The sequence below is a fragment of the Camellia sinensis genome, chromosome 6 (assembly GCF_055761805.1).
Source record: "Camellia sinensis isolate YWXY chromosome 6, ASM5576180v1, whole genome shotgun sequence".
Lineage (NCBI taxonomy): Eukaryota > Viridiplantae > Streptophyta > Magnoliopsida > Ericales > Theaceae > Camellia > Camellia sinensis.
The window spans coordinates 75,603,645-75,627,014 of NC_138966.1; positions in this window are offsets into that span (position 1 = coordinate 75,603,645).

The window sequence follows — 23,370 nt, forward strand, 5'->3', positions numbered from 1 at the left end:
TTTGAAATTAGCATACCTTATGATATGCATGCGTGCATTCATGCATCTGTTAACATGCACCGGGCTCGGTACCTCATGCTAAACGCATTCGTATTTTCAAATTCCAAAATTGAATACATGAATTAGTTGGTTGCATATCGTATGCCATATCTAGGTTAACCGAGCCTAACTAAAATTGCACCTTGTATGTGTTGCATTAGGCAAAATAACATGAACTAGGACATGCATGTTTGCTAACTAGTTTACTGTTTTGGCACGGAGTACAATGTAAGTATTTTTGCTTTAGCATCCAGTATGCGTGTGAATGTTGCCATAATAGTATGCCGGCCATGCGGCTAAGTGCTTACATGAGATAAACTGCTTGAATGCCTGTGGGTGGAGGTCAAATTGCTTAAATTGGGATAATGCGTTAAAACTGTGAGTTTTAAGCCCACTAGATAGTGGCAAAACCATCTTTTCCAAAAGCCCACTTGAGGGTGGCAAAATCTTCATTTTAGCCTACTTGCGAGTAGCAAACCATTTTTAAACAAACATGAAATGTTTTGTTCCAATTTGGGCGATTTGGTCTATACTTGTTTGCTGTGCGCATAACATAGTAATTCTAGGCTAATAAATGGAATAAGAACACGTAAAGTTTTCAAAAACGGATATCACGGTTAGTAGAGGCCGGTCTTCGAACCGGGCGAAAGGGGGTGCTCATAGCTGACCTTCCCCGATCGTACCCAAGCTCCCGAGCCGAGACAACTCCGGTGATGACGGACATGTGGCCTTCGGCACCGAGTCAGGGTTTCCTAAATTCCCCCATTTTAAAATATTTAGGTGGCGACTCTGTATCTGGTAAAGCAGTCCATGTTTGGCACTACTTTTTCAATAAAATCTATTTTCTCAAACGATTTGCCAGATTTGGACTCTTTGGTTCAGATTTAGAACCGTGACACAAATCGAGTCCGAACTGTAGCACGAGGCCCCACGTGGGCGCTGTTACAGTTTCTGGCGACTCTGCTGGGGAATTTAGAGAGCTTGACTTGAACTCGTGATATCCTGTTTTGATCTCATTTATGTGTTTCTTTGCATTGCATGTGCATTGGTGCGCCTAGGAACACAGTGTTTGCCATCTGCCATTCCTGAACGGTTTGCCGGAGACTTGTCTTGTCAAGGCATGTCCATAAGGCTGACCGGCTATGGGCTCTGACAGTATGGGAACACAAACCCCGGTTTTACCGCGGCACCCTTTCTGACCATTCGACCTAGTGCATATTCGGAACCATAGTGACCATTCCAAGCTAGGACAGGTTGCTTACCCGATGCTAAGTTGTTTGAAACCGCTGTGTGCGTAGTAAAACCCTAGCTCCTGACAAAATAGGACAGGGAAACCCTACCCCAACATAGGGGTGTTTTGGCTCCCTTTACTTGCTATGTGCTGTTAGAATGTATTTCTGCAGGGAAATGAACACACCAGTTTGTAAGTCTGGGCATCAGGCCTGAGGGCATCAGTATCAGCTTTAAGAGAATCAGTTATCTGAGGGTATCAGGGTTCAATATTGGGAATAGAGATTTTGAGAACAGTGGTCGGTATCGGGGAACCGTGTGCTCGGCCTATCGACTATGCGTTTTGAAAATCCAACTGTATATTATTTGTTTATTTTATGCTGTTGTGCTGTCCGGTTGTTGGTTTATTTATTGCTTTATTTATCTTTTTGCTAGGTAGTTTAGCATCATTGCGTCTAACCCAGTAGACATTCCCCAAGCACTCTGGATCAGAGGTCGCCGGCTCCATCGATCTGAGGATCTGATAGAAGGACAACCAGTGTACCATTCTCTACCCCCGGTTACTAAACGGAAAGCAACTAGGCAGAGGATATCGGTTCAGCAATCGGTACAAAGGGCTTCGTCTACCCCACCTGTGTACAGTAGGGATCAGGATCCCGTTTCACCCACAGAGAGGGAACGCATACCAGCAATTCAACCAGAGCAGAACAATATGGCTAACTTAGAGGAGATGGTGCGCCAACTTCAGGAAAGCATGAAAATGATGCAGCAAGATGCTGCCCGACAGGCAGAATTTGCCAGGCAACAGGCTACAGTGATGAGTGAGCAAGCGGATTTAATTGGGAGGTTGCAACAGCAAACCGGGGCATCACCTTCGCAGCAAATCCCTCCTCCATTAAGGGTTCCAATACCCGAAGAAACACCAAACGTCCGGAATGTCCAAGAAGATACAGACATCCCAACGGGGCCGGCTCCACCCCCGATTCCGCCACAACAATCCAAGGCAACCACTCCCATTAACGTATCGGATTCTCCCTTTGAGTCTGAGATAGACCCCATGACTTTAAAAATGCACAAGCTTGAAAAGCTGTTCAAGAAATCTCAAGGTGCGAAGTCCATTCCGGACATTGGAGATGGGTACATCGACACAGCCGTGACGCTGCCAGATCGATTTAAGATGCCCCAAATCGATCGTTTTGACGGGTCTGAGGATCCCATGGTACACCTGCGACTATTCTCAGATGTCTTAAGGCCAATGGGCCTCACCAGATTGCAGAAACTATCTTTATTCGGCCGGACCTTGTCGGGTGTGGCGTCCGCATCGTATGCCAAGTTGGGGGACGACGTCAAGAGAAACTGGGACGAGATGGCTGAGGCCTTTATCCTGCAGTACTCGTATAACACACAAATCGAGATCACGACCCGGGATCTCGAGACAACAAGGCAAGAACCCAAGGAAAGCTTCTCAGAGTTTGTAACTAGATGGCGGGCTAAAGCTTCAATGATGACCTTGAGACCCACAGACAAAGACCAGATTCGGATGATTGTGCGCAATCTTCAGCCGAAGCTAATGCAAAAGATGATTGTAGTCCCCTTTCCCACCTTTGCTGATTTACATGAAATGGGGGTGCAGATCGAGGACGCCTTGAGACAAGGTTGGATTGATAATGATCGGGACCAACCCCGCAGAAATTTCAATCGTAGTACTAATACAGGCCCGAGTGGCGCTGCGACTGCCAGGACCTCCGAAGTAAGTATGGTCACCACTAACCCTTCCCCGAGAAATACAGCAGCCACACCATTCTCCGGCGCGTCCGGAAGCAATTCGCAAACAGCCAAATACCCTCCCAGAAACACCAGAACCTTTGCTCCACTTTATATGCCCCTATCCAAAGCTCTGGGGGTTTTGATCAGGAAAGGGCATCTGAAGCCCCTAGAGCCGCGGCCCTTGCCAGAAAGACTACCCGCCACCCACAACCCAGCCAAATATTGTGCGTTCCATCAGCAGCATGGTCATGACACTGACCTATGCTTTCGTTTACGTCATGAGATTCAAGATCTCATTGATAATGGGGTGATTCTTCCCCCTGAGAAACCTAATGTTACCACAAATCCTCTCCCCGCACATAACCAAGTTCCACCACCCAAAAGAGTCAACTTCATCCACACTGGGGTCGCATCCTACGATCCCAGTATCTACATCACACCCTCCTACCTACCTAAACCTAAACCTAAAGTTTTCCTCCCCGATTGCACCGATTTGTGCATGACGGACATCTCCATAACCCAACCCAAGCCAGTGGTGGTGACCATCGAGAACAGGAAAGGGGTTGTCAAACCAGGGTCCGTGGAGCCTGAGAATGATGTTGGGAATGCTTACAATCCGAATGACTACATTTCACCCGTGGGCCAGAATAGACCAAATGTCGAATTTCCAGTCGGGGGAGAGCTGTGTGTAATCCGAGGGGACAATTCAGGACAGGAAATGGATGATTTGATAGCCGTGGAAAAGGACGTTGTCAAGTCCCAATTTCATGATGACCAAGACTCAGCCACCAACTGGTATGATAATGAAGAATCAGCAGAGGCCACGGGGTGGTTAGACGATCAGCCGGATGTAATAGGGGAGTTCCAATCAGAACAAGGCCCGGTAGGGGCAGGAATGTCAACAACGGCCGGGAGTGTCGAAGAGCAGAATGCATCGCCGGAGAGCGCCGGCGTCGAGAGTTTCGCTCGGGAATGGAGCATTTTAAGTACAGGGATCAGTGAGCAATCTACTGCATTGACAAAGTCAGAACAAGAAAGATTCGAGGATTCTGAGAGGATTAGAAAAGCAAAAGGCCACGTAGGGGTCGAAACCGCCGCAAGTACGGAAATGGAGGATGCTGTGAACATAGGGATAAAAGGTACTGTGAGTATCGAAACAGTTGTGCCAGAACCAGACAGATGCTTGTCAGTCGCAGATGGTATGTGGTGGGAAGACGACGATCTATGTCTTGCCCACACGGACGAGGATTGGAAAGGTAACCAACCAGATGATACCTGGTATATCGGCGAAGTCGATCACATGACTAGGAGTGGACGGTATTTCAAGCCTCCACACCTAGATCAACCAGAGGCGTCTGGGAAAGATAATGAAGCAGAGAAACAAAAGGAGAAGCAACTCGAAGATGAGGCCGTATTGAGACAGTTGAAAAAGATACAAGCAGACATCTCCATCTGGGGACTGCTTATGGCTTCTCGAGTACATAGACAAGCTGTCCTTACAGCCATGGACAAGGCCAAGCTGTCCATAGACACTACGCCCGAGCAGCTGGTGGGATTAGTCTTTTCAGGAGGGAATTCCCCAGCATTGAATTTTTCTGACAAAGAGCTACCACCCGAAGGTGCAAACCATAACAAGCCGCTCTACATCTCTGTCGAGTGCAGAGATAAATGGATACCTGTGGTACTTGTCGACACGGGATCCGCCATCAATGTCTGCCCGGCAAGGACAGCTTATGCGATTGGTTTGAAAGTCGCGAATTTTATACCAACGGCCCAGGTAATTCGGGCATATGATAACACAAGCCGGGAGGTAATGGGGACAGTTAAAATTCAAACGAAGGTTGGGCCCGGACAGCATGAGATAGATTTCCATGTCTTGGAGGTTCCTGCAACGTTCAACTTGCTTTTGGGACGGCTGTGGCTGCATCAGGTAAAGGCGGTCTCCTCTACCTTACATCAAGTGGTGAAATACCCCTATGGGAAGGGAGTAGCCATTGTCTTTGGAAATTCATCAATTCATCCACCACCAGAGGTGTCTACGCCTGTTCTAGAAATTGAGCATGGTATAGAAGATGTGTTCATATCAGGTTTTACCTTGGCCGAGGCTCGGGTTGTACAGAACATCATGGCAGCTAACGAAGGGGTGTATGTCAGCGCCCAAGCAGTTTATCTCATGAACAAACTCCAGCACATCCCCGGGATGGGATTAGGCAAGAGCGGTAGGAAAGGTGCCGCAGCATCGACAGAGGTGCCACATAACCCCCATACCTTTGGTTTGGGCTACCTACCCACCAAAGAGGATTGGGTAAGGAAAGGAAAGGAAATGGCCGGAAGGGCCAGGGCGAAACAGATGGGGAAGCCCTTTGACTTGATGCACCAGCCCATTCGGGGGACCCTGAACGGACGTTTCGTCCGGGAGGGGGAGGACTTTCCGTTCTGTGGCTTCCCGGAGCCGTGGCTCAATGCGGAGAAGAAGCGCGTACCGGGATTTGAAATTTTCTTTGATTTACAGTTACTTGAGGATGACATCGCCGAAGGGCAGGCAGATCTATCGGCTGAGGCCAAACAAAGTAAGGAGGTGCAGTCCGAGGACGCTGAAAATGAAATGGGGGCAGCGCTGGCATGTCTGCTGTCAGATCCTCTGATCGAACAGAGGTGCTTGGGGGATAGCTCCTCGGTATGTGTGATTGGGAATGAAGCGGCTGCGGGCCTACCATCAGCTATTTTGGATGCATCCATCGCACCTTCTCTCATTTGGCAATATGAAGAAGGCTTTCTATCAAGCAGCACCGGGTCAGGTAGTGAGCCGGAATCTGATTCTACCGAATCTTGTACGTCGGAATCAGATTCCAGCTCAACTGAGTCTGAGTCCGGTATTCCCGGGGGTGATAACCCGGATACCACAGTCCTGTCTAGATCGTCTTTTTCATTTTCTTTTGAGTCTGTTGTAACGGAAGAACCCGACGGCTCGGAAATATTCAATGAGAACGACGTAGGTGTGGTTTCGGAGTATTTTTCTGTGCCTTTGATTTATTGCTTAAATCAAGATTTTCAAAATTTTGATGAAAACGACGAGGAAGAAATTCCTCCGGTTTTGCAACGGTTAATTGATCAAGAGCAGGAAAGATTTGTTAAACCTTTAATGGATGAAATCACTACTGTGAATGTTGGTACTGAGAAGGACCCGCGGCTGGTCCAGATCGGGTCCACGTTGTCTTCTGAGGAACGCGAGCGCTTAGTCGCTTTGTTAAAAGATTTCAAAGATGTTTTCGCGTGGTCCTACGAAGACATGCCTGGAATCGATCCTGAGATTGTACAGCACCGGATCCCTCTTGATCCCGAGGCCCGACCTGTCAAACAGAAGCTCAGGAGGATCCGCCCCGATTGGGCCATTAAGATCAAGGAAGAGGTCACCAAGCAGATTGACGCAGGCTTCTTGTTGGTGTCTGAGTATCCGACTTGGTTGGCCAACATTGTTCCGGTACCGAAGAAAGACGGCAGAATTCGGGTCTGTGTAGACTTCAGAGATTTGAACAGGGCCAGTCCGAAGGACGACTTTCCCTTGCCACACATCGATGAACTGGTAGATTTCACGGCAGGACATGCCTTGCTTTCGTTTATGGATGGTTTCTCAGGCTATAATCAGATAGTAATGGCGCCCGAGGACCGGGAGAAGACTGCATTCACTACCCCGTGGGGTACATATTGTTATCGAGTGATGCCATTTGGGCTGAAAAACGCAGGAGCTACCTATCAGCGGGCAGCAACTACGATATTGCATGATATGATCCATAAAGAGGTCGAGGTGTATGTGGACGACATGATTGTCAAGTCCAAAGAAAGAGAGGGCCACTACACCGCCTTACAAAAGTTTTTTCAAAGGATCAGAGAATTTCGGCTGCGGCTAAATCCCCAGAAGTGTACTTTTGGTGTTACAGCAGGAAAGATGCTAGGGTTTCTGATAACGCAAAGGGGCATCGAGGTCGACCCTTCCAAAATCAAGGCCATCTTAGAAATGCCACCACCAAGGACTGAAAAGGAGGTGCGAGGCTTTCTAGGTAAAGTGCAATTCATAAGACGGTTTATCTCTAAATTAACCTTGACTTGTGAACCACTTTTTGGTCTCCTGAAGAAAGGAAAGAAATTCCAATGGGACGGCCGATGTCAAGCAGCTTTTGAGCAGATCAAAGAGTATCTACAGAACCCGCCTGTGTTGTCACCGCCAGAACCGGGGAGACCGTTGATATTGTATCTTTCGGTAACTGAGACCACCATGGGCTGCATGCTCGCACAGGAGTCAGAAGACAAAGTGGAAAGGGCCATCTACTATCTGAGCAAAAAGATGCTGGATTACGAGACCCGCTACACTCCGCTCGAGAAGGCTTGCTTGGCCTTGGTATGGGCTACCCGGAAGCTGCGGCACTACCTGTTAGCTCACTCTGTAATGTTGGTTTCACGTTTGGATCCCATCAAATATCTTTTCGAGAAACCAGCACTTACAGGTAGGCTAGCTCGTTGGTTGCTATTGCTTTCCGAATTTGACTTGAAGTATGTAACACGCAAGTCAGTGAAAGGAAGAGCGGTAGCGGAGTTCCTTGCCGACCATCCGGTTGAAGGGGATGAAGCGGTTGAGTACCTATTCCCAGATGAAGCGATTCTGCATATCGAGGATGAAACTTGGACGATGTACTTTGACGGAGCGTCAAACCAGTATGGGTATGGGATAGGAGTGTTGCTGATAGCGCCTGACGATTCCCGTATCCCTTTGGCATTCAAGCTCCAGTTCAGAGTCTCGAACAATGAGGCAGAGTATGAGGCATGTATTGCTGGTCTGGAAGCAGCCCTAGAGCTAGGGGTAAGACGGTTGGACGTCATTGGGGATTCGAATCTTGTTGTATCTCAAGCGAAAGGAGACTGGAAGGTCAAAGAGGAAAGGATGATAATTTACCACCAAACCTTGGATTTGTTAATTCCTCGGTTCGAGAAACTAAACTTCACCCACCTCGTAAGAGAGAACAACAGGTTTGCAGATTCGTTAGCAACTCTATCTTCCATGATAGACATCCCGTCGGGAGTCCGGATGCGTCCAGTCATCATTGATCAGAAGTTTACGCCAGCATACGAGTCAATTTCCGCCATAGATGAAGCCCAAGACGGCAACCCCTGGTATTACGATATTTGGAACTTCTTGGAAAAGGAGACGTATCCGATAGGGGCAAGCACCAAGGATAAAAGGGCCATTAGAAGAATGGCTATTCAGTTCATCATCTGCGGAGGTAAACTGTACAAAAGAGGTCATCTGGGAATGCATAAGCTCTGTGTAGAAGCTGAAGAGTCGAAGCGCCTAATGGAGGCCATCCATGGAGGAGAATGCGGTGCACACATGAATGGAGTAATGTTGGCCAGAAAAATCCTTAGACAGGGCTATTATTGGTCGACCATGGAAGAGGATTGTATCGGCTTTGTTCGGCGATGCCACAAATGCCAGATCCATGCAAACCGTATGAACATCTCACCATCCAAATTGTACAATATGACTTCCCCGTGGCCGTTTTCCGTGTGGGGGATCGATGTAATCGGAGCTGTTACCCCGAAGGGATCGAACGGACATGAGTATATCCTCGTAGCGATAGATTATTTCACAAAGTGGGTCGAGGCCCAATCATACGCGGTGTTGAAGGCGTCGCACATCGCAAAGTTCATCAGAAACAACATCATTTGTCGCTACGGGGTGCCAAATGAGATCATCTCGGACAATGGATCCCACTTTAAGAAAGAAGTGGTCGACTTGTTGGAAAAGTATAACGTGGCTTTTCATAAGTCATCTACGTATCGGCCGCAAACCAATGGAGCAGTTGAGGCTGCCAACAAGAACATCAAGCATATACTGCGGAAAATGGTAGAGACCTATCGAGATTGGCCAGATAAGTTGCCGTTTGCTCTATGGGGCTACAGAACTTCGATTAGAACTTGTACCGGAGCAACTCCGTATTCGTTAGTTTATGGAATGGAGGCTGTTCTACCTATTGAAGTTGAAGTTCCGTCTTTACGGGTATTGGCCGAGTGTCAGATAGCTGAGGCAGATTAGCAGCAGAGCAGGTTCGAGGAACTAATGCTCTTTGATGAAAGGAGACTGAAAGCACTGTACTACGTTCAGAGTTATCAGCGCAGGATTGCTCGGGCTTTTAACAAGAAGGTTAAGTCCAGAAATCTAAAGGAAGGGGATTTGGTACTCAAAGACAACCGAGCTCCCATCCACGACCCGAGGGGCAAGTTCAGACCCAATTGGACTAGTCCCTACATCATCAAAACCATCTGGTCAGGCGGAGCTGTGGTTCTAATGGACTTAGATGGCTTAGAATTTTCCCAACCGATCAACATGGACAAGTTGAAGAAATACTATCCTTGAGAGGCTCGCTAGGCCGAAAACCCGAAAGGGCGACCTAGCAAAAGTTAGAGCACAAAAAATTAGAAAATATAAAAACTGAGCTCGCAAGGCTGAAAACCCGCAAAGGGCGGCCTTGGCAAAAGTTAGAGCGCAAAAGGAGAGTGAAAATACTCGAGCGAACCCAAGCCGGAACTACGTAAGGCTTGATTCCCATGTTTGGGATACGTAGGCAGCTTCATCCTGAAGTTCAGCCATGACACTTCCCCGATCAACTTTGTCCATTTGATCGTCTCAGCCATCTTAGTCCATCAGCATTCGTTGGAATCTCCGGTGCAGTACCACTCAGACTAGGGGCAACTTTCCGTTGCTATGCAGTGCCGCGGCGTTCTTCAGACTAGGGGCAACTTTCCAGTTGCAGGAATCTGGGGTTTGTACATCTCAGTGACAGATCTCAGGCGTGTCCAGTTCTGATCCATGTCGAAAATATCTTTGAAAAGTTTTAATATAAGCTGACTTCGTTCAAATAATCTTTTTACAACTTCGACTATTTTCGGACCAAAGTGGAAAATTCTTAGTACCAGAACTTTCAATTTCATTGATTTCAAAACAGAGTCTTCCTGCTCTTACAAACAATTGAAATTGCCTTTTATTACATTCATGAAAGAAAACTTGAAAATACTAATAAAGCAATAAATCTAGGGCATGGTCAAGTCAGGTGTTCCTGCGCCCCCTCCCAGAGCTGGTCGAAGCCTCTGATGCCAAGCTGGGCCCGATCTGTGCTTCTTCATTAAGCCAATCTATGCACTCGTCAGATAAAGTGCAACTGAAAGTAGGAGCGGGGGCCAGGAGTTCTCTCATCCTCCACGCAGTGGCCTGCCAAGCAAGCTGCGCGCCTCGGGTTGGAAATGCAGCAGGATACTCTATCCCCTCTGGCGGGCAGGTCTGATCATGGCCAAATTGGCGTCGAATCCGAAATGGGAAATAGAATACACAATGAGTGAGACCAACCAGTTGAATCCCAGTCTGTCGAGGCATGTTGTAACTCATTGCCGGAAGGTTCAACCAAGGACACCGCCAAGCAATACGGTCTGCGGACAAGTGGCACATCCAAGCGAACCGCCATTCCTCATCCAAGGCATTGACTAGATGATGCCGGAAGAAGTAGCCGCGAGCTGAATATGCGGGGCAGGAGTCCACAACCTGCAGTTTATCCATCAGCCATACCTGGGGAGGGATCGAAAAATGAGAGATTAAAGAATAGAGAGATGTACGAGGAGAGAAGAGTGAGAATGGGGTTTTGTGAGAAAAGACTGAGCTCGAGGGCCGAGTGATGTGAGCAAAACAGAAATGCGAGATTGGGTGGAAAACATTACCTGTAGTAGTAGTGGACTCCCCGCCAATCTAGACGTCTCATGACGGTAAAAGGCGTCTAAGCCCATTAGTGTCTCGGCCAGAACCATGGCAATACAGCTCTTGCCCTCTCTCAAGCCTTGGGCAACCTCAATCAGCTGGACACTAGCCCCTCCAGAGCCCGAAATGAACAGGAAATGAGACAGCATGCACAAGCAGAGCGCATGTCGCCGGAAGCCTTGCCAGTAATGGTTGCTGCGATCACCAGCATCAGAAAATCGATTGGCCAAACTCGGAATATCTAACATCCCGTCGCCCATCAGAGACCGAGCATCGCGCATGCTGAGTCCGCACATGCGCCCTAAGGATTGGGCATGACCAAAATTTAGTTGGGGCAGGAGCTCCTCGTCGCGCTCGGACTCCATTAGAGCTCGGAAATCTTCAAAGGTAGGACACATCTCTTGCCCGGCAAAGCTAAAGACATGTGTCACCGGATTCCAAAATCTTGCCGCGGCGTGAAGAAACGGGAGATGCAACGGGGTACGACCCAGAGTGAATAGTGCATTTATGCCGAAACCCCGGAAATTCACCTTTTCCGAGCCATCCAAGCTAGCAATCCAAGCTGTGAGATTTTGAGCAAGAAACTCTTCCATTGGAGCAAATCAGTGTGAAAATGAGGAAAACTACGAAGCTGAGATCTTTTGTAGGAGATAAGGTTGAGTGGGGAGACAGGTGTCAACATTCTGGTGGTTCCCCTCGTTTAGTGCCGACCGGCATCAAAATATGCCGATCGGCCATTCCAGTTTGCCGACAAAACAAATATGCGGCCGGTACCCACTCCTTGCAGCCGGTGGTCCCTACACTATGCCGGTGGACTTCCTTCTGGTTTTCTGAGCCGTTTATGCTAAGAATTGGGGAACTTAACCACCTCCAACCCCTCCCCGGCGATCGACTCTTGCGGAGCCACGCCTGTCTGCTTGTCGAGTTTTGAACATTTGCTTATCGAGTTGTATTTCGCTCTCTTTGAGCTCTTGATTTGTTTATCGAGTTGTATTCACACTTGTTTGGCTGTGTCATGTCCTTGTTTTGCTTATCGAGTTGTAAGTCGGTTCACTACCTGATTATTACGATGGCAAATTTCCAAAATGGGTTCAATTTCGTTCACATTGTGGTGTGAAACCCTGCGATGCGATGCACAGAAGATCCACAATTGCAACATCTTTTGAACAAAATGATTCGTTTCATTTCCATCACATGTTTTGTAAAGTGCGTGAATTTTGAGAAAGAAAATAAACCTGCCTGAGGCAGTGCAATGTGCTTAAACTACTAGTAAAAAGGTAAATAAAACGTAGAATGGCAGGGTAGCCAAGTATCAAAATTGATACCGATGAAACTCCCCTTGTGGTTAACGCACCTTCCGTGTCTTTGTTCGGGTCAGCCGCGTTGTCGGACGCCCTCACATTACGGGAAATCGCACCTTTGAAACGTGAACTTTTGAGTTGACCTCAGGCCACAACTTCTGCAAGTAACACTCGATGCGCGCAAAGAATGTCCCGCCCCGTATCCTTTTCGTGCTTTGTGAGCCCCGCAAATTGTCTCGATTATGCTGTGTAATAGTACGTTCCATTACCTGCGTAGACCGCATGTTTGGATTGCGTAGATCGCATGTTTAATTCCATTACCTGCGTAGACCGCATGTTTTGATTGCGTAGATCGCATGTTTAATTCCATTACCTGCGTAGACCGCATGTTTTGATTGCGTAGATCGCATGTTTAATTCCATTACCTGCGTAGACCGCATGTTTTGATTGCGTAGATCGCATGTTTAATTCCATTACCTGCGTAGACCGCATGTTTTGATTGCGTAGATCGCATGTTTAATTCCATTACCTGCGTAGACCGCATGTTTTAATTGCGTAGATCGCATGTTTAATTCCATTACCTGCGTAGACCGCATGTTTTGATTGCGTAGATCGCATGTTTAATTCCATTACCTGCGTAGACCGCATGTTTTGATTGCGTAGATCGCATGTTTAATTCCATTACCTGCGTAGACCGCATGTTTTGATTGCGTAGATCGCATGTTTAATTCCTTTACCTGCGTAGACCGCATGTTTTGATTGCGTAGATCGCATGTTTAATTCCATTACCTGCGTAGACCGCATGTTTTGATTGCGTAGATCGCATGTTTAATTCCATTACCTGCGTAGACCGCATGTTTTGATTGCGTAGATCGCATGTTTAATTCCATTACTTGCGTAGACCGCATGTTTAACTCCGTCACCAGCATCGACCGCGTGTGTTAATTACGTAGACCGCTTGTTTAGTTTCATCGCCTGCGTAGACCGCGTGCTTGTGATCAACTTCGTCGCCTGCGTAGACCGCTTGCTCCGCTTGCCTAGTTGTATTTCAATATGCATTGTCATGCTCTCTATTTACTTCGCGCTGTCACGCATTTCGAGTACACCACTATTCTTGCATTGTCATGCATGTCGCTAACCATGTTGTACCTGTTAAAGTTTGTTTTCTTTGCAGGCACGATATTGTATGTACGGTTCATTTAAAGCTGGTGCAACTAGACGAGCCGCACAGGTATTTTATCTCCGAGTGAGACGTATTGAGAATTCCATAATTCTCTTACATCCTTTCTGCATTGTAGTGTAATTTGGTATGCTAGCTTAAAACTGTCGCATGTATGCTTCGTTACAGCTTTCTTAGCATGATCATAAGTTATGCTCGGCTCTCTGCATTGTCTTGCATTTCGCCCCTGCCTTCGGGCGCATATCTTATTTGTCTTGTATATTTGTCTGAGTCTTCGGCCTTGTCAAAAATGGGTCGTCTCTGGGCTTTGACATTCACTCCCGTCATTGTTATGACTTTCGAGTTCTGTCAAAGAGGGGCAACTGTAGACACCCCATTTTTGACCGTCCTCAAGACTTGGACGTCACCGTTTGAACACTCGGTGATCATCCATGATTGTGTTCGTTTGGAGTTCCCGGAGGTCTCGGCTCGCGCGCCTTGCCTCAGGATCCCCGAACTCGGCTGTTTAGTGTCTGGTTTTGCACCAAACACTTTTGTTTTGCCTTAGAGGGGCAGGGAATGCCTTGTGAGACATCCCCATACACCACCGGCAGTGGCTGGAGGCCACCGGCTGGTCTTTTTCTTCCATCGGCAATTTTGTTTGCCGGTCGGCACACTGTATTGCCGGTCGGCATAATATGTTGCCGGTCGGCACTGTTTTTTGCCGGAATAGCTTTTTTGGGCAGCCGACCACTGTTCCTCCACTTTTTGGAGATATTTTGTGCCAGCTGTGATAGCTGGCACCAACTCCTTTCCCCTCCATACACGTGTATGGAGGGATTTCCCTCTAGCCAAGCTTGTTGAATAAGCTTTGCAAGAGGGATCCTTATAAGAGGGAGGCTTTCCTCTTGGTTATAGGTTAGAAAAACAGAAGCAAAAACCAGCCTTTGAAGATATAGATACATATTATATCTATACCTCTCTCCCTCTCCCTTCTTGTGTGTGTTTCTTGGCCCAAAAGGTGTGTTTTACCTTACTTTTGCACCATTACACACACTATTACACCTTAGTCCGAGATTGAGGGACTTGGGGGAGTTGTTTCTTGAGTTTTGGACTGGTTTTGATCCAAAGAAGGAGGTTAGGCCATTTGTTTTTCAAGGGTTCTTCAAGGGTGAGCATCTTCCCTTTTATTCCCCAAACTTGCTTTGGTTTTCTACCTATTTTGTTTATTGTTTTGGCTCTTGTGTATAACATAAAAAAGACTCATATTTTCCTGCTCTAACACTTTCATTAAGGTCACTTTGTGGTTAGATTGCAAACTCACCCTCTTAGGCCTTGTTTGGCCTATTTTGGTGCCTTTTTGATAAGGTTTTGTTTACTTCAGCATTTTGATCTTTTCATCACTAAAAATCAGTGTATTTTAGTGTCAAAAAAGTTGGTTTGAAGTCTTGCATAGGGGAGGGACACCCCTCTCCCCTTATGGTTTTGTTTCTTTGCTTTTTGGGCTCAAGAGGGTAGCATGTGTGCTTGATGTTCCTTGGCTTCATTCCAGCATTTTTTTAGGCATCTTAGGTCGTATTTAATCTCTGTTTTTGGTCAAACTTGTGCCTCCTTGCATGCTTGTAATACTTGCTTTGTATTGCTCTATTTTGCTTGGAATTGTATTTCATGATTAGGCCATGATTCTCGTGTGTGTTGGCTTGGTTCTATGAAGCATTTAGCATTGTTTTTCCATGCTTAACATCTGTTGGTTATCAACTTGGTCATGTTTGGCATGCTTGTTAGAGTTGCTTTGTATTTTGGCTTGGAAGCTTTGAGCATTTTGGCCTCTAGCATGCATGGTTGTGATTACCCCTCTTGATTTGGCATCATCTAGGGTCATATTTTAGTCCAAGAATCATGCTTGTATGTGTGCATGCATGGCCTCTTTCATGCCTTGAAGATGTGTCCTCTTATGCCTAAGAATGAGCCTTAGTATATTTGCTTCATGGGGGATATCTTAGTTGCCATATTAGGAGCTTCTTGGGGTCCTATCATGCATGCATAAATTCTGTTTTTTTGCTTCTTTTGATCATGCCATGAGTGGTCATGATAATGGGGGTGAGTTGTCTCCTTTTGTGTCTTAACTTTGGGACCATGAATTTGCTTGTTAACATGAGTTGATTGCCTACCATTTTAAGCACCTTTGGTCACTGTTTTGAGGAGGGTAAGGGTCTGTCCCTTTGCCATTTTTTAAGCCCTCTTGCATGCTTGCTCCATGTTTGTTGGATAGTTGTTCCATTAAGCTTTGTGTAGCACATCGATCCCATAGTCAATTTGGTCCATGTTTGCACCATTTTTGTACCTTGTATGCTTAGCATTGTACATTTGTCATGTTGGTTGCATAATGTTTGTTGTGCTTTATATCTTGGTGGCATGACACATTTGAGGCTTGTGAGCATTGCATGCATTGCATTTACTTGGTTTGGGGTGTCAAACCAAGTGCGGGAGTCAAGGACCATTCATACTTCAAGTGACGTAATGTGCCTTGATCCCCGGTCATCGGGACCTTTGACTCCAATTTGATAAGGCCCCGGTTTTCACGTTATTTGTTGCATGCATTTTCATATCAAATAGCAAATTTGATCCATTGAGTCATCATGCACCTTGGATGGCTCAAAGGTCGAAGGTCATGCTTCTTTGAGTTCGAAATATGATAAGAAGTAGGACCATGCTTACATGTGTCCAAGAACCCCATGCCATGCACTGTCTGTTCTCTGTTTTGCTGTCAAATTGTCTGCTGCAGGAAGTTTCTGCCGATCGGCAGAATTTAGTGCCGACCGGCACTATCTGGAGTGCCGATGAATCTGATAAAGTGCCGACGGGAATTTTGGAGTGCCGGTGGCAACTCTGTCTGGCCGGTGGTGCTCTGCAGAATGCAAGGAACTTGCTCCAGCACTTTGGTAATTTTCAGAAAGACAAGACAGTATAAACAGAGGCGACAAGAGTGTAGCACGGGTTTTCCGGGCAGGACGGATTCGAGCATGCATCATCTGCGCGCCCCGAGGTAGAGGCTGTGGCCACCCTCTTTATTCTTTTGCTTCCTCTTTTTAATTAATTAGGAATTTTTTGTAATAATTTTATTTGTTCATTATTTTGGGACTGTAATATTCATTCGAGCCCTCTGAGTGAGGGTAAACATGTAATAAGTGTGGGTGAGTGTGTGTATGTCTTCCAATCCCCATTTCTTTCGTCCCTTTTATTTACCAGCTTATGATGGTAGATTAGGGCATTTTGAAATTAGCATACCTTATGATATGCATGCGTGCATTCATGCATCTGTTAACATGCACCGGGCTCGGTACCTCATGCTAAACGCATTCGTATTTTCAAATTCCAAAATTGAATACATGAATTAGTTGGTTGCATATCGTATGCCATATCTAGGTTAACCGAGCCTAACTAAAATTGCACCTTGTATGTGTTGCATTAGGCAAAATAACATGAACTAGGACATGCATGTTTGCTAACTAGTTTACTGTTTTGGCACGGAGTACAATGTAAGTATTTTTGCTTTAGCATCCAGTATGCGTGTGAATGTTGCCATAATAGTATGCCTGCCATGCGGCTAAGTGCTTACATGAGATAAACTGCTTGAATGCCTGTGGGTGGAGGTCAAATTGCTTAAATTGGGATAATGCGTTAAAACTGTGAGTTTTAAGCCCACTAGATAGTGGCAAAACCATCTTTTCCAAAAGCCCACTTGAGGGTGGCAAAATCTTCATTTTAGCCTACTTGCGAGTAGCAAACCATTTTTAAACAAACATGAAATGTTTTGTTCCAATTTGGGCGATTTGGTCTATACTTGTTTGCTGTGCGCATAACATAGTAATTCTAGGCTAATAAATGGAATAAGAACACGTAAAGTTTTCAAAAACGGATATCACGGTTAGTAGAGGCCGGTCTTCGAACCGGGCGAAAGGGGGTGCTCATAGCTGACCTTCCCCGATCGTACCCAAGCTCCCGAGCCGAGACAACTCCGGTGATGACGGACATGTGGCCTTCGGCACCGAGTCAGGGTTTCCTAAATTCCCCCATTTTAAAATATTTAGGTGGCGCTCTGTATCTGGTAAAGCAGTCCATGTTTGGCACTACTTTTTCAATAAAATCTGTTTTCTCAAACGATTTGCCAGATTTGGACTCTTTGGTTCAGATTTAGAACCGTGACACAAATCGAGTCCGAACTGTAGCACGAGGCCCCACGCGGGCGCTGTTACAGTTTCTGGCGACTCTGCTGGGGAATTTAGAGAGCTTGACTTGAACTCGTGATATCCTGTTTTGATCTCATTTATGTGTTTCTTTGCATTGCATGTGCATTGGTACGCCTAGGAACACAGTGTTTGCCATCTGCCATTCCTGAACGGTTTGCCGGAGACTTGTCTTGTCAAGGCATGTCCATAAGGCTGACCGGCTATGGGCTCTGACAGTATGGGAACACAAACCCCGGTTTTACCGCGGCACCCTTTCTGACCATTCGACCTAGTGCATATTCGGAACCATAGTGACCATTCCAAGCTAGGACAGGTTGCTTACCCGATGCTAAGTTGTTTGAAACCGCTGTGTGCGTAGTAAAACCCTAGCTCCTGACAAAATAAGACAGGGAAACCCTACCCCAACATAGGGGTGTTTTGGCTCCCTTTACTTGCTATGTGCTGTTAGAATGTATTTCTGCAGGGAAATGAACACACCAGTTTGTAAGTCTGGGCATCAGGCCTGAGGGCATCAGTATCAGCTTTAAGAGAATCAGTTATCTGAGGGTATCAGGGTTCAATATTGGGAATAGAGATTTTGAGAACAGTGGTCGGTATCGGGGAACCGTGTGCTCGGCCTATCGACTATGCGTTTTGAAAATCCAACTGTATATTATTTGTTTATTTTATGCTGTTGTGCTGTCCGGTTGTTGGTTTATTTATTGCTTTATTTATCTTTTTGCTAGGTAGTTTAGCATCATTGCGTCTAACCCAGTAGACATTCCCCAAGCACTCTGGATCAGAGGTCGCCGACTCCATCGATCTGAGGATCTGATAGAAGGACAACCAGTGTACCATTCTCTACCCCCGGTTACTAAACGGAAAGCAACTAGGCAGAGGATATCGGTTCAGCAATCGGTACAAAGGGCTTCGTCTACCCCACCTGTGTACAGTAGGGATCAGGATCCCGTTTCACCCACAGAGAGGGAACGCATACCAGCAATTCAACCAGAGCAGAACAATATGGCTAACTTAGAGGAGATGGTGCGCCAACTTCAGGAAAGCATGAAAATGATGCAGCAAGATGCTGCCCGACAGGCAGAATTTGCCAGGCAACAGGCTACAGTGATGAGTGAGCAAGCGGATTTAATTGGGAGGTTGCAACAGCAAACCGGGGCATCACCTTCGCAGCAAATCCCTCCTCCATTAAGGGTTCCAATACCCGAAGAAACACCAAACGTCCGGAATGTCCAAGAAGATACAGACATCCCAACGGGGCCGGCTCCACCCCCGATTCCGCCACAACAATCCAAGGCAACCACTCCCATTAACGTATCGGATTCTCCCTTTGAGTCTGAGATAGACCCCATGACTTTAAAAATGCACAAGCTTGAAAAGCTGTTCAAGAAATCTCAAGGTGCGAAGTCCATTCCGGACATTGGAGATGGGTACATCGACACAGCCGTGACGCTGCCAGATCGATTTAAGATGCCCCAAATCGATCGTTTTGACGGGTCTGAGGATCCCATGGTACACCTGCGACTATTCTCAGATGTCTTAAGGCCAATGGGCCTCACCAGATTGCAGAAACTATCTTTATTCGGCCGGACCTTGTCGGGTGTGGCGTCCGCATGGTATGCCAAGTTGGGGGACGACGTCAAGAGAAACTGGGACGAGATGGCTGAGGCCTTTATCCTGCAGTACTCGTATAACACACAAATCGAGATCACGACCCGGGATCTCGAGACAACAAGGCAAGAACCCAAGGAAAGCTTCTCAGAGTTTGTAACTAGATGGCGGGCTAAAGCTTCAATGATGACCTTGAGACCCACAGACAAAGACCAGATTCGGATGATTGTGCGCAATCTTCAGCCGAAGCTAATGCAAAAGATGATTGTAGTCCCCTTTCCCACCTTTGCTGATTTACATGAAATGGGGGTGCAGATCGAGGACGCCTTGAGACAAGGTTGGATTGATAATGATCGGGACCAACCCCGCAGAAATTTCAATCGTAGTACTAATACAGGCCCGAGTGGCGCTGCGACTGCCAGGACCTCCGAAGTAAGTATGGTCACCACTAACCCTTCCCCGAGAAATACAGCAGCCACACCATTCTCCGGCGCGTCCGGAAGCAATTCGCAAACAGCCAAATACCCTCCCAGAAACACCAGAACCTTTGCTCCACTTTATATGCCCCTATCCAAAGCTCTGGGGGTTTTGATCAGGAAAGGGCATCTGAAGCCCCTAGAGCCGCGGCCCTTGCCAGAAAGACTACTCGCCACCCACAACCCAGCCAAATATTGTGCGTTCCATCAGCAGCATGGTCATGACACTGACCTATGCTTTCGTTTACGTCATGAGATTCAAGATCTCATTGATAATGGGGTGATTCTTCCCCCTGAGAAACCTAATGTTACCACAAATCCTCTCCCCGCACATAACCAAGTTCCACCACCCAAAAGAGTCAACTTCATCCACACTGGGGTCGCATCCTACGATCCCAGTATCTACATCACACCCTCCTACCTACCTAAACCTAAACCTAAAGTTTTCCTCCCCGATTGCACCGATTTGTGCATGACGGACATCTCCATAACCCAACCCAAGCCAGTGGTGGTGACCATCGAGAACAGGAAAGGGGTTGTCAAACCAGGGTCCGTGGAGCCTGAGAATGATGTTGGGAATGCTTACAATCCGAATGACTACATTTCACCCGTGGGCCAGAATAGACCAAATGTCGAATTTCCAGTCGGGGGAGAGCTGTGTGTAATCCGAGGGGACAATTCAGGACAGGAAATGGATGATTTGATAGCCGTGGAAAAGGACGTTGTCAAGTCCCAATTTCATGATGACCAAGACTCAGCCACCAACTGGTATGATAATGAAGAATCAGCAGAGGCCACGGGGTGGTTAGACGATCAGCCGGATGTAATAGGGGAGTTCCAATCAGAACAAGGCCCGGCAGGGGCAGGAATGTCAACAACGGCCGGGAGTGTCGAAGAGCAGAATGCATCGCCGGAGAGCGCCGGCGTCGAGAGTTTCGCTCGGGAATGGAGCATTTTAAGTACAGGGATCAGTGAGCAATCTACTGCATTGACAAAGTCAGAACAAGAAAGATTCGAGGATTCTGAGAGGATTAGAAAAGCAAAAGGCCACGTAGGGGTCGAAACCGCCGCAAGTACGGAAATGGAGGATGCTGTGAACATAGGGATAAAAGGTACTGTGAGTATCGAAACAGTTGTGCCAGAACCAGACAGATGCTTGTCAGTCGCAGATGGTATGTGGTGGGAAGACGACGATCTATGTCTTGCCCACACGGACGAGGATTGGAAAGGTAACCAACCAGATGATACCTGGTATATCGGCGAAGTCGATCACATGACTAGGAGTGGACGGTATTTCAAGCCTCCACACCTAGATCAACCAGAGGCGTCTGGGAAAGATAATGAAGCAGAGAAACAAAAGGAGAAGCAACTCGAAGATGAGGCCGTATTGAGACAGTTGAAAAAGATACAAGCAGACATCTCCATCTGGGGACTGCTTATGGCTTCTCGAGTACATAGACAAGCTGTCCTTACAGCCATGGACAAGGCCAAGCTGTCCATAGACACTACGCCCGAGCAGCTGGTGGGATTAGTCTTTTCAGGAGGGAATTCCCCAGCATTGAATTTTTCTGACAAAGAGCTACCACCCGAAGGTGCAAACCATAACAAGCCGCTCTACATCTCTGTCGAGTGCAGAGATAAATGGATACCTGTGGTACTTGTCGACACGGGATCCGCCATCAATGTCTGCCCGGCAAGGACAGCTTATGCGATTGGTTTGAAAGTCGCGAATTTTATACCAACGGCCCAGGTAATTCGGGCATATGATAACACAAGCCGGGAGGTAATGGGGACAGTTAAAATTCAAACGAAGGTTGGGCCCGGACAGCATGAGATAGATTTCCATGTCTTGGAGGTTCCTGCAACGTTCAACTTGCTTTTGGGACGGCTGTGGCTGCATCAGGTAAAGGCGGTCTCCTCTACCTTACATCAAGTGGTGAAATACCCCTATGGGAAGGGAGTAGCCATTGTCTTTGGAAATTCATCAATTCATCCACCACCAGAGGTGTCTACGCCTGTTCTAGAAATTGAGCATGGTATAGAAGATGTGTTCATATCAGGTTTTACCTTGGCCGAGGCTCGGGTTGTACAGAACATCATGGCAGCTAACGAAGGGGTGTATGTCAGCGCCCAAGCAGTTTATCTCATGAACAAACTCCAGCACATCCCCGGGATGGGATTAGGCAAGAGCGGTAGGAAAGGTGCCGCAGCATCGACAGAGGTGCCACATAACCCCCATACCTTTGGTTTGGGCTACCTACCCACCAAAGTGGATTGGGTAAGGAAAGGAAAGGAAATGGCCGGAAGGGCCAGGGCGAAACAGATGGGGAAGCCCTTTGACTTGATGCACCAGCCCATTCGGGGGACCCTGAACGGACGTTTCGTCCGGGAGGGGGAGGACTTTCCGTTCTGTGGCTTCCTGGAGCCATGGCTCAATGCGGAGAAGAAGCGCGTACCGGGATTTGAAATTTTCTTTGATTTACAGTTACTTGAGGATGACATCGCCGAAGGGCAGGCAGATCTATCGGCTGAGGCCAAACAAAGTAAGGAGGTGCAGTCCGAGGACGCTGAAAATGAAATGGGGGCAGCGCTGGCATGTCTGCTGTCAGATCCTCCGATCGAACAGAGGTGCTTGGGGGATAGGTCCTCGGTATGTGTGATTGGGAATGAAGCGGCTGCGGGCCTACCATCAGCTATTTTGGATGCATCCATCACACCTTCTCTCATTTGGCAATATGAAGAAGGCTTTCTATCAAGCAGCACCGGGTCAGGTAGTGAGCCGGAATCTGATTCTACCGAATCTTGTACGTCGGAATCAGATTCCAGCTCAACTGAGTCTGAGTCCGGTATTCCCGGGGGTGATAACCCGGATACCACAGTCCTGTCTAGATCGTCTTTTTCATTTTCTTTTGAGTCTGTTGTAACGGAAGAACCCGACGGCTCGGAAATATTCAATGAGAACGACGTAGGTGTGGTTTCGGAGTATTTTTCTGTGCCTTTGATTTATTGCTTAAATCAGGATTTTCAAAATTTTGATGAAAACGACGAGGAAGAAATTCCACTGGTTTTGCAACGGTTAATTGATCAAGAGCAGGAAAGATTTGTTAAACCTTTAATGGATGAAATCACTACTGTGAATGTTGGTACTGAGAAGGACCCGCGGCTGGTCCAGATCGGGTCCACGTTGTCTTCTGAGGAACGCGAGCGCTTAGTCGCTTTGTTAAAAGATTTCAAAGATGTTTTCGCGTGGTCCTACGAAGACATGCCTGGAATCGATCCTGAGATTGTACAGCACCGGATCCCTCTTGATCCCGAGGCCCGACCTGTCAAACAGAAGCTCAGGAGGATCCGCCCCGATTGGGCCATTAAGATCAAGGAAGAGGTCACCAAGCAGATTGACGCAGGCTTCTTGTTGGTGTCTGAGTATCCGACTTGGTTGGCCAACATTGTTCCGGTACCGAAGAAAGACGGCAGAATTCGGGTCTGTGTAGACTTCAGAGATTTGAACAGGGCCAGTCCGAAGGACGACTTTCCCTTGCCACACATCGATGAACTGGTAGATTTCACGGCAGGACATGCCTTGCTTTCGTTTATGGATGGTTTCTCAGGCTATAATCAGATAGTAATGGCGCCCGAGGACCGGGAGAAGACTGCATTCACTACCCCGTGGGGTACATATTGTTATCGAGTGATGCCATTTGGGCTGAAAAACGCAGGAGCTACCTATCAGCGGGCAGCAACT